The sequence below is a fragment of the Zalophus californianus genome, chromosome 6, assembly GCF_009762305.2.
Source record: "Zalophus californianus isolate mZalCal1 chromosome 6, mZalCal1.pri.v2, whole genome shotgun sequence".
Taxonomy (NCBI): Eukaryota; Metazoa; Chordata; class Mammalia; order Carnivora; family Otariidae; genus Zalophus; species Zalophus californianus.
In genome coordinates, this window is record NC_045600.1 from 138,168,273 (window position 1) to 138,179,195 (window position 10,923).

Genomic DNA, 10,923 nt, shown 5'->3' on the forward strand with positions numbered 1-10,923 from the left:
AACATCATCTACTGCACACATTCCAACCCAGTGGAGATGGAATTGAGCTTGAGTTCCCTACCACACACACACGCACATGCACACACACACACACATACACACACACACACATGCACACTCACAATGTAAGTGCAGGGCTTTAAGCAAGGAAACAGAGTGAGTGAGGGAAAGTTTATGATCAGACACATGACCATAAAAGTAGGGAGCAGCTAGATGGTGCTTTTACCCCATACTGCCAGACACAAATTGAGATGGAAGACTTTTTGGGAAGAAGGTGAAGCCTTCTTATCAGCATATGGCATAAACTAGTCTTCTAGCATGTGTATATTTTGAGCCTGCTTATTAGGGCATGAGGAAAAATGGATCCAGTCCTCTCCGGAAGAGAATGCATACTTATGGGAGAATTACCAGATAAACCACATTTGGGTTTTATGACAAGACAGAATAGAGCAACGGATGATTACCTAGAACAAACTTGTTATTCTGATTAGGAACTTCTGAGCTTTCCTAGGGCCAGATGGGGTTAAGATGATTTCTTAGCAGTAGACAAATATTACTACCACCATCACCCCCCCACCCTGCCCCCCGACAAAATACTACTACTAATAATTAAGCACAGTTATTGGAGCAGTTCAGTTGAGGTGTCTGAGTGTGGCTTTGTGCTTTGAAGGTCAGGATGGGAAGTGGCAATGAGGTCAGTTCTGTGTGCTAGCTGTGGCACAAAGCGAGGGAGCAGAGACGGACAGCCCTGCCAGCCAGAATATGGAGGTTAAATGAATGGATGTTCTCAGACAGAATCATATCAACTGGTCCCCACCTACACTTCAGTCTGAAGAGGAAGTGATTTTAGAAGGTATTAGGGGAGAAAAAAACCTGTCTGTGATTCCCTCTCTGCTCATACTCATTTAAGCTCTCACTACCACTCCATTCGATAGATGGGCATCATTACTGCCATTTTCAAAGTGAGGCTCAGCTGCACTTTTAGTAGGTGATGGAGCTGGAATCTGCTCCCAGTAAAGTTCTGATTCCCACCCCTCGTCATGCTAAAGTTAACGTGTGCTGAACATGAAGACCCATGTCTAAGACCATATGTTATCATGTTATGCTTCACAACTTAACCCTGAGGTAAGCCCTCTTGTTATGCCTCCTTTGGCAGGTGAGGATACTATGGCATAAGAAGGCGAGCACTTGCCTATGATTATGCAGCCAGTAAGTAGTAGGATCGTGGTTTCAACCCAGGTGGTCTGACACCTAAGTCCCTAAGTCCGCACTCCAAGGAAAAGTGGTCTCTTCAAAGACCCCTGAGGGCCTTTTAGAAACCACGGAGTAATTCCCTGTCTCCACGAAGGGCAGGATTGTTGTTGCTTTCAATCCTTGGTTCAAAAACAAGTAACTTGTCTGGATATTCCTGCAGAACACTCCACTCCACCTCATACTCACAGGTCACAACCTCATGATATCCTCCCACCAAGCCTACCTCCAAGTTCCTCACTTGATCACCTTGACAGGAATCTTTTGTGTGCCCAGTGCACAGCCCAAAGTCTGAGCAAGGCAGGCACTCAGACGTTCCCTAAACACATGGATCCACAAGCCTTGCCAAGCCTTGCTCTTCTTACCTTTAGTTTAAATGCATCTGCCCATTACTCATTCTTCTTGGTTCATTTCTTGCCTGGGTTTCAGTGATGGTTTCTCCTCACCTGCGATTTTGCCTCCTTTTCCAGCCCTTTCTTCCCTGTGCAGCCAGATGATGTTTGGAATGAGCATTTGTTTCTATTTCTGCTGCTTACAACCTTTCAGTGGCCTCCCATGGTCCCAAGGATAAAATGCAAACAGAACCCGGCACTGGAGCCCTTGGGGATCCAGCCCCTGGCTGACTTTCTGGTGTCCTGTCTTAACACAAACCCCTACTGAAGTCATAAAAAAATCACTTTCAGTTTCCAGAAAGCACTTTCCTCATTCGCTCTCTCTGCTTCCACCTCTGTGTCTAATTCTATTCATCATATCCTAAACGTATCCTCCTCAATGCAGTCTTTCCCTCATCTGACTCCGGTTCCCACAGAGGCGTGGAGAAACCCTGTCATAGCTTCTGTTGCATGGTATTACCTATGGGTTTTTCTACCCACCCACCCTGGTCGCCCAGACTTTGCATTTTTGGAGAAGAGAGATGATGTTGTTCACCGCTATATCCTGAGGGCCTAGCATTGTGACCAAGACATGGAGGGCCTTCATTAAATATGGGTTGAGTGATTGAGATCTTAATTTCCATTCCAAAGGTCTCCTGAGAATGACCTTGTCCTCGTTGCCTCAGTAACCTATTAAACATGAATAGGGAGCCGCAGAAAAGCAGGACACGCCTGTGTCCAGCTCGCTCAGAGCAGCAAGGAGGCATCCAGGAAAAATCTCCCCCAGCCCCCGCGCCGTGGTGCCTCCTGCTCTGTTATTTTCCAGAAGCAGCTTCCTTTTTTTCCTCCAAATGGCCTGTAGAGGTCAGAAAAGGGCCTTGGTTTCAGATCGAGGGCTGTCCTCCGCCTCCATTAGCATTCACCCTGGGTGTCTACAATTAAGCAAACCTAGGCGCTGCACATAGGAACGGAAATGCATTGACTTTAATAAAACAGAGTGTAAAACAACTTTAGATTGACTCCGGCCTTGTTTATTCTTGCACACTTGTAATTCTGGTTCGGTATATTCCCAGTCAAAGAGACCATTGTCCTGGGAACTGAAGCTTGTCCCTTCTTCGTTGCTGCTGCAGCCCGTCGGAGGAGGCAAGCCGCAGCAGCTCCTCACCCCTGACTCACAGCAAAAATGTTTTTGTATTTCTTAAAGAAAAACAATAACAAATAGAAGAGCATGTGGGCATGATGAGAGGAGCTCCCACTGCTGTTCTAGCCTTTTTTTTTTCCCATGAATGTGAGTACATTCAGAGTCCAGAAAGAAAAAAAAAAGAGAAAGAGATGTGAATAATAAAAATGGAGCAGGCACTCTGGTGGCCACCCATCATGAAATTTAGGAACTGATGACTTTGTTCCAGAAATTACTTTCTCGCGCATGGAAAAGAGCCCTGGATCAGACCTTGAGAGTCCACAATTTGAGGTCTGGCTCTGCAACTTTAATATGTGATTTGGGGGGAGGACACTGCATTTCTCAGGGTCTCAGTTTCTCCACTCGCGAGCTGGACCCGATGAACTCTGTGGTCACCTCTCTGTCCCACACTCGCTGTGGCCGTGCTGACCTGCCGGTGGAGAGGGCCGCCAGGCCGTGGGCTGGCCGCGCGCTCGCAGGGGCAGTGCCGGGTGGCTCACACTAGCGCTCTGTCCGTCTGGGGCCCGAGGCCAGGCGCGCACAATGATCTTTTCAGAGCCCAGGCCGATGCCGTTGAGACACTGCCAATGCCCAGCAGAATAAAAGCTTCCAAAATCAGAGCTAAAAATAAATAATGAAGCAAAGCGACAACATAAACAGGAAGACCCTAAAAGGGGGGGGGGCGAATTGAGTCAGGGGGCACCGTGGGGGGCAATGAAATTCCCTCTCATTGTGGATCCTGCTGGGTAACTGTGGGGTGGCAAGTGCTCTGGGAAGTGGCAATGTGACGTCACCCTGGGATAGGATGCCCCTGGAGCAGAGGTGTGACTGGCTCTCAGGCTCATTTCCTCTCTGCGCACAGCTGACCCGCCCACTCATCGCCCACTCTTTTGTTAGCTGCTCAAAAAGCGAATTCTTTAACAGTCCTGTCCTGTCACGGGCCCTCTGCTGGGGCCCGGGCCAGCTGCCCTCCTTGACCTTGTCCCCCGGCATTTGGGGACCAGCTTCCTCTGCACACACTCAGGATTTCAGTACAAATGACTTTGGGCTCTGGTGACTTGGGCAGAGGTTGCAAGAGGGTTGGGCAGGGAAAGGGAGCCAATAGACATGAAGCATGTTCCACGTGCTGCCCGCCACGCTTGGTACTTCATGCAGTAGTCCAGGGAGGAAGGAGCAGCTGCGGGGCAAGTCGTCAGTGAACTCCACCCCTGCACGAACTCCAGCCCTGCAGCTTACAGGCCCTTCCTAGTTCTCCCTCCACCTTGCCCAGGGTGGAGAGCCAGAGCAGGTGGAGGTGTTGTTCAGCCAGTCAGCTCAGTGAACTTGGAGCTATGCAGTGTGGGCATCATGGGGGTGAAGGTGGAGGAGCCACTGGCTGTCATTAGATGGTGACAGAGATTGGGGACGCACACCCTGGCTGAAAAGCAGAGGGAAGAAGTGGAAGGGAGGGGACTTCCCAGGGAGGCCAGAGGCCGGGATCCAGGGAGAATTCAGGCCTTGTGAGAAACCCAGACTCATAAAATTATAAGTGATGTGTAGTGTTTAAGACCTTTCCCGATTTGTGGGGTCTAATTTCAGGTTACCCCCGCACCGTCTAACCTTCTGCAAAAGCTGGGGTGCCTGGGTGGCTCAGTCAGTTAAGCACTGAACACTTGGTTTCAGCTCAGCTTATGCTTTCAGGCTCAGGGAGAGTCTCAGATTCTCTCCCTCTGCTCTTTCCCCCTGTGCTCACACACTCTCTCTCTGTCTCTCCCAAATAAATAAATAAAATCTTTAAAAAAAAATAAGTCAGTAAAAGTTGACTTCCCCAGAGAGTGGGGTTCTGATGATATTTTGAGTAAATGGAAGATGAGCTTATTCATTTTAGATAAAAAGACTACAGGCAGAGGCTCTCAGAAGCAGGGAATCTGAAAATTCATTTTTAGGGCATGTACAGTTCCCACATTATAGCTTGGAGCTTCAGCCATTTTATTTGGATATGAAAATGATGAAACTAATAATGATAGTAATAGTCACCAAGTTACCAGGAGCACTGACTGTGTACCAGTTCTTAGGCTGAGGGTTAATTATTCACAAAATCCCTGCGAGGCCAGTGACTATCACTGTCCCCATTTTGTAGAGGTACTCAGTAGTGTGTGCTAAGTAGCTAGGAGAGAGGCCAAGTTAGGTTCTGAGCTGAGGTCTTTTTCTTCATGGTATAATAACCCCTAAAAGGAAATGATCCTTAGTGGATCATTTACTGGAAGCACCTCCCCTTCCCTCCCCTCCCCTCCCCTTCCTTCCTTTCTTCTTCCTTCCTTCCTTCCTTCCTTCCTTCCTTCCTTCCTTCCTTCCTTCCTTCTTTCCTTCCTTCCTTCCTTCCTTCCTTCCTTCCTTTTTCTTCCTTCCTTCCTTCCATCCTTCCTTCTATTCTCTTGTTCTTGAGGCAAACTTGCCTTCATGCTTCCTTCCTCAGATTTAACTAAAAATGCATCTGTAATTTTCAGCATCTTATTTTCAAACTTCATCAAGACCTATTCTTTCCCCCATACACCTATTAATCTTAATTTTACTCAGCTTCCTTTCCATATTTCTAGATGAAAATGCTGCATGACCTTTTAAAGGAATCTCCCAATGGGTTGATGGTGGTGGATGGTACTGTGCCTGTGAAATTCGTGAAGCACACTCTAAGTCTCCCAAAACAAATGTTGAGAGCATCGTTTTTTAAAGATAAATAATGTGAATTTCAAATAGGTTAAGTGAACATCATGGAGGAATATGGCCCCATCCCAACAAAATCAGGGTTGGGTTGGGATAAGGAAAGATTTTCCTTATGATGTTTGCTGTGGGTCAGGAAATAATTTTTCAGATCTCCATCTATCATGTCGTGAGTGTTCTGGACAATATGAGATGTACCCAGTGTCCATATTTTTGTTAGAGTTCTAATTTGCAGCCACCCTGGAGTAAGGGTGCTTAGGATTCACTTCAACGTTACATATAGGAATCTGTGAGCATCATGTAACCATTACTGGTTTCAAGTGACATTCAGTTTATTAGTCTAGGATCTCTGATCTCTGAAACCTAATCTACCACTGCCTCTCAGCTTTACTTAATTTCTGTTTACCAATGCTCAAGGGAGCCAGCCATGTCAACAAGGCCATTCAGCAAGGAGCAACAGGGCAAACTTGCCCTCTTTTGTTGAAAGTAGATTTCCATGTAATGTGGCATTAAGTCGATGATATTCCACAAAAACAGTTTACCTGAACCATGTAGCTCTTCTTCTGAACGTATTTGTTCTTTTTGCTTGGTTAGTTGTTTTTTTGTTTTGTTTTGTTCTCGTCTGATGTGGCTATATAATAACAAGACCAGAGACATTTAACATTAAAAAAAAAAAAGGCAAGGAAAATCAGGACCCAGAAAAGTAGAGGGGAGCCAAATCTTAGGATTGTCAATGATTAGCTGCTCACCCCCTGTGGCATGCACACACACACACACACAGACACACACACACACACACACACACGCAGCTTCTTAAGGAAAACCTCTTATATGGATCAAGAGCAGATTGGAGCATCCGAGGACACTGATTCTGTGACCACTGCAGAGAATAGAATTTTTGTGGTAAGAGGAAGAAGATTATAAATAGAAGAAACTGAGGCAACCTCTCTCACAATGCATTATAATTGGTGTCACAAGATCTTATGCAAGACAGTATGGCAAAGATGGTGTGACGGGGATGTCTCCAGCTGAGGAAGCACCCTCACTGGTGGAAGAACAGTAGGATCAGAGTGGGACAAGGGAGGAGTGGGTTGGGGCTGCCTCACCCACTTTGCTGTGGACCTCGGGAGAAAAGGGCCATCCTACGGATGATGTTAGTAATGGTGCCTTAGTTACATATTGCTGCAAAATCAACTACCACAAATTTAGCTGTGTAAATCAACATCCACTTATTACCTCACACTTCTGCAGTCAAAAGTATGGGAGAACTCCACCAGGTTCTCTGCTCCAGGTGCCTCAAAGCCGAAAAACCCAGTGTCAGCCAGCCTGGGATCTGACCTGGAGGCTCAGGAAAAGAATCTTCTTCTGGGCTTGGTCATGAGATTGGCTGAATTCAGTTCCTGTGATTGTAGGACTGAACTTCCTGTGTTCCTGCCGGTAGTCAGCTGGGAGCTGTTTGTGGCACCTAAAAGCCAGCAATAGTATGTTGAACCCCCTTCATGCTCCCACTCTCTGATTTCTTCTGCTGCTACCAAGTGGAGGAAACACTCTGCTTTTAAAAGGCTGGTGCAATTAAATTAAGCTGACCCTGATAATCTCTCTCTTGTCTTATGATACAACATAATCACAATAGTAAAATCTCACCATCTTCATGGGTTCCACCTAGGATTAAAAGCGAATGGGAGGGGTGTGCCTGGGGGGCTCAGTTGGTTAAGCATAAAACTTGATTTCAGCTTGAGGTCATGATCTCAGGGTCCCGGGATTGAGCCCCAAGTGGGGCTCTGCACTCAGCAGGGAGTCTGCTTGAGGATTCTCTCTCTCCCTCTGCCTCTGCCCTTATCCCACGCATATGCACTCGTGATGTATGGTGATTAACATAACATAATAATTAAAAAAAGAAAATAAATAAAAAAATAAAAGGGGATGGGAATTATGCAAGGGCAAGATTCACTGGGGTTCATTTTTATAATTTTTCTTACCCAAATAGTAATATTAGCAAATATGATAAAACATTTTTCACATGCCAGGAATACTATAAAGATTTAACACACATTAACCCATTGAATTTTGCAGCAACCTTATGAGGTAGGTACTGTTATTGTCTCCACTTTACAATAGAGGAAACTGAGGCACAGAGTGTTGGTGTAGTATATATAACTAAGATGAGGTTGAGCTGAGACTTGAACACAGGTCTGTGCCAGATTTCTTAACCACAGCCTCATGGATCTATCAGAAAAGTGTGCTCTCTTAGATGTGTTTTTTTCCTTCTTTCATCCAAGCTTGAGTGAAAATGTGAGACCCAGACTTATTTCGTGGGACAGGACAGGGTACATGTGGAAGGTGGCATGGCATTTGTGGTTCAGATGGCCCATGGCCTGGACTTTAATCAAGGTTACATGTGACAGGCCTACTTCCTGGCTTCCCATCTGGTAGTCAAAGTCTTAGCTGATTGTAGAGTCTGTATTTTCCTAGAGTGCTCTCTCCCTGTGCGTCCTTCAGGAGCAGTGGATCTAGCAGCGGCTGCTGAGGTGTTTGAGGTACAGTGAGGTCTTCGTGAAACAGACTTACCACTCCCATATCCCTGGGGCTCTTCCCACCGAATTATAGGCTGTGCTTTGCAGGTCCTGAGGACGATATGGAAAAGTTCCTTAATAAACTGGTGCCTACTCTACATGGTCTTATTTGAAAGTGTTGGTGTTCAGTTACAAAGGAGAAACTGAGGTGATGTTATAATTTTTCAATCTTCCACTGACTGGGTGACATTGTTTTGGCCTAGACACCAGCTGAAGAAAAATCCTTCAAGATGCAGCTAGTTGAGAATCAGAAATTAGCAACGAAAAGGCTAATAAATATGAAACAAAGTTGACTTTCATAATAGCATTTTATTTCAAAATGGCTTACTACAATAAGTAATAATAGTAACATTGGGAACTCACCAGTAATATCACAGTGAAAGAATATAGTTTGTATAACGAAAGGCAGAACAAGAAAGCAAAGCCAAGAAATGTTTAAAAAGTGGAAAAACAAACAGAAGGCAGAAGACTGACAGCATTGAATAATTGCAGTTATAAATGTAAATGCTATAAATTATACCCCTAATTGACATAGAATATTAACTATGACCAAAAAGGGAATCTAGAACTCTTTTTCATTCATTATACCTAAAGATTCCATAAACAGATTCATAGTGAAATAATGCAGAGAGGAAAAGAGATTAAGGATAAAGATGTCCAGGGAACCATTGCCAATGGGAAGAATTGCAAACGCAAAAACTGAAGTCTAGAATGGACCATGGAGATGCAGAGACTAGGTTAGGTAATTGAGTGACACATGAATCAGTTTATCAGCAAAGCCCTGAGAGAAGGACTTGGTCATGAGGGGGGAGTCATTTTCAGTACCAAAGCACATGAAAGATAACAAAATAGAAAGGGCAGAAGGATTCCCACCAGAGCTCCACAGCCGGAAGGGAGCCGTGGGCCTAAGGCCAGAGGGTGGTGACCAAAGTGAGGTTGTCACAGAGCTGAATGTCAGTAGTGAGGTGGTGTGCCCATCTCTTACTTCCCCCCTGCCTCGCTTGTACACCAGCTAACTCGGAAAACATAATGAATATGTGGAAGGGGTAACTAGATCTGTTGGGTTGCATGGGTTTGGGGCAGATTAAGGTGAATTGGAAAGAAAGTCTCCTTCACTTGTCCATATAATGCATTAGCTTGGCATTCAAGTGCCTCTACAATATAGCCTGCCCCCGTCTGCCTTTGTAGGTTATCTTCAGATACATGTGACCCCAGAGCCAGCTTCTCACCATAGGGGCCCATCCACCATCCCCTAAGCCTGGCCTCACGTTATCACCTGCTCACCTTTTCTTGTTCTTCATCCTTCCCTTCAAGACCTATTTCAGAACTGAATCTTCCATAACTCCTGCTTTCTCTGTTCCTCCATCTATGACCTCTTATGGCAGTTATTATGCGATTAACTATATCCTTTCATGCTCTGCTAATTGGCCATTTATCTCTTTTACTGTGGTTTGATGTTTCACATGTGTCTGTCATTTCTTAGCAAGTATGCTATTTGCTCCTTGAGAGCAGGGCCATGTCTTTTTATAATACCATTCATTATTTAGCACCTTCTAATTTCAGTTTGCTTACCAGCATACTATCTCATAAAATGCTCCCTGTAAAGTTTCAGATTAAATTTTATTTCTTTCCTTGTACAGACTAGGTCATTGAGGCCTAGAGATGTTCATAAACCCACGCTAAGTCCTATAGCTTGTAAGTGGCATAACCAAGATTTGAAACCATGTGAGTGGAACACAAATTCTCTACTTTCCCCCACTAGGTCATGATGTCATTACACCTTTCTGGAGCCATCAATCCAGATGATGCACCAAAATAAAATACTCATTAGATATGCATATATAAAAGAGGATCTCCATTAGTATATTTCAATTATTTTATTTCATTTGCACACATATTTTTTTTACAATTGTAGCAGGGGGATAGAATCCCCCCATTAAATCTGATGCCTAGACAGAATAGCTATTCATACAGGCACACACACACGTGCACACACATGCATAGATGCACACATACACACACAGAAATGTTTGCACCATGATAGCTAAGCTGGTAAGTGCTGTGCATAAGTCTGCCTGAAAGGACATTTCTACACCAATGGCAGAATGAATGGTCTTCTTTGGCAAGGACATGGAGAACTTATAGTCCCATTTAGAGTAGAAAGGTGTATAATCTCAGCAGGATGCTTCAAGGTTCACTTTGACTGCAAGGGTACTCAGAGCTTATTGATTGGGGTTTTTGGCCAGCCTGTTACTTTGACATAGAGCCCTGTTAGTTGTGATATTTGCTTTGAAGGGGGTCCTCTACTGAAAAGCTCTGTGTCAGTTCATCTGCTAATTGTCATCCCAGAAAACATAATGAATGGGGAGGGTGCTCAGCAGTCCTGTAGTCTTTACAGGTTCTAGGTTTGTTCCCTTCAGGAAGAAGAGGCATAGTAACTCTGAAACCTATTAGCTTTCACAAGTGGGAAGAAGCCTGGCAAGTAGAGAGGGAACTATGGGGGGGAAGAAGCCCTTTTACTGTGGCTCTTACACCTCAGCCACACAGAAATCAGGCAGATGACTTGTTAAAACAGAGTCCTGAACCGCAATCCTGGCAGTTCTGATTCAACAAGTCTGAAGTGGGGCACAATCACTTGCATTTCTAACAAATTCCCAGGTCATTCATGCTGATGCTGCTGGCTTAGGGAGCATGTTTTAAGAACCACTGTCCCAACAGGCATGGTGTGTAATCATAGGACATAGGGACATCAGGTCCCTTTAAGAAAATGTAGTTTAATACTAATATTTAGGAAACTTTTCCTATCACCAATCCTAAGTATTTTCTTGTACTCCAGTGCTAAACCTCTGTC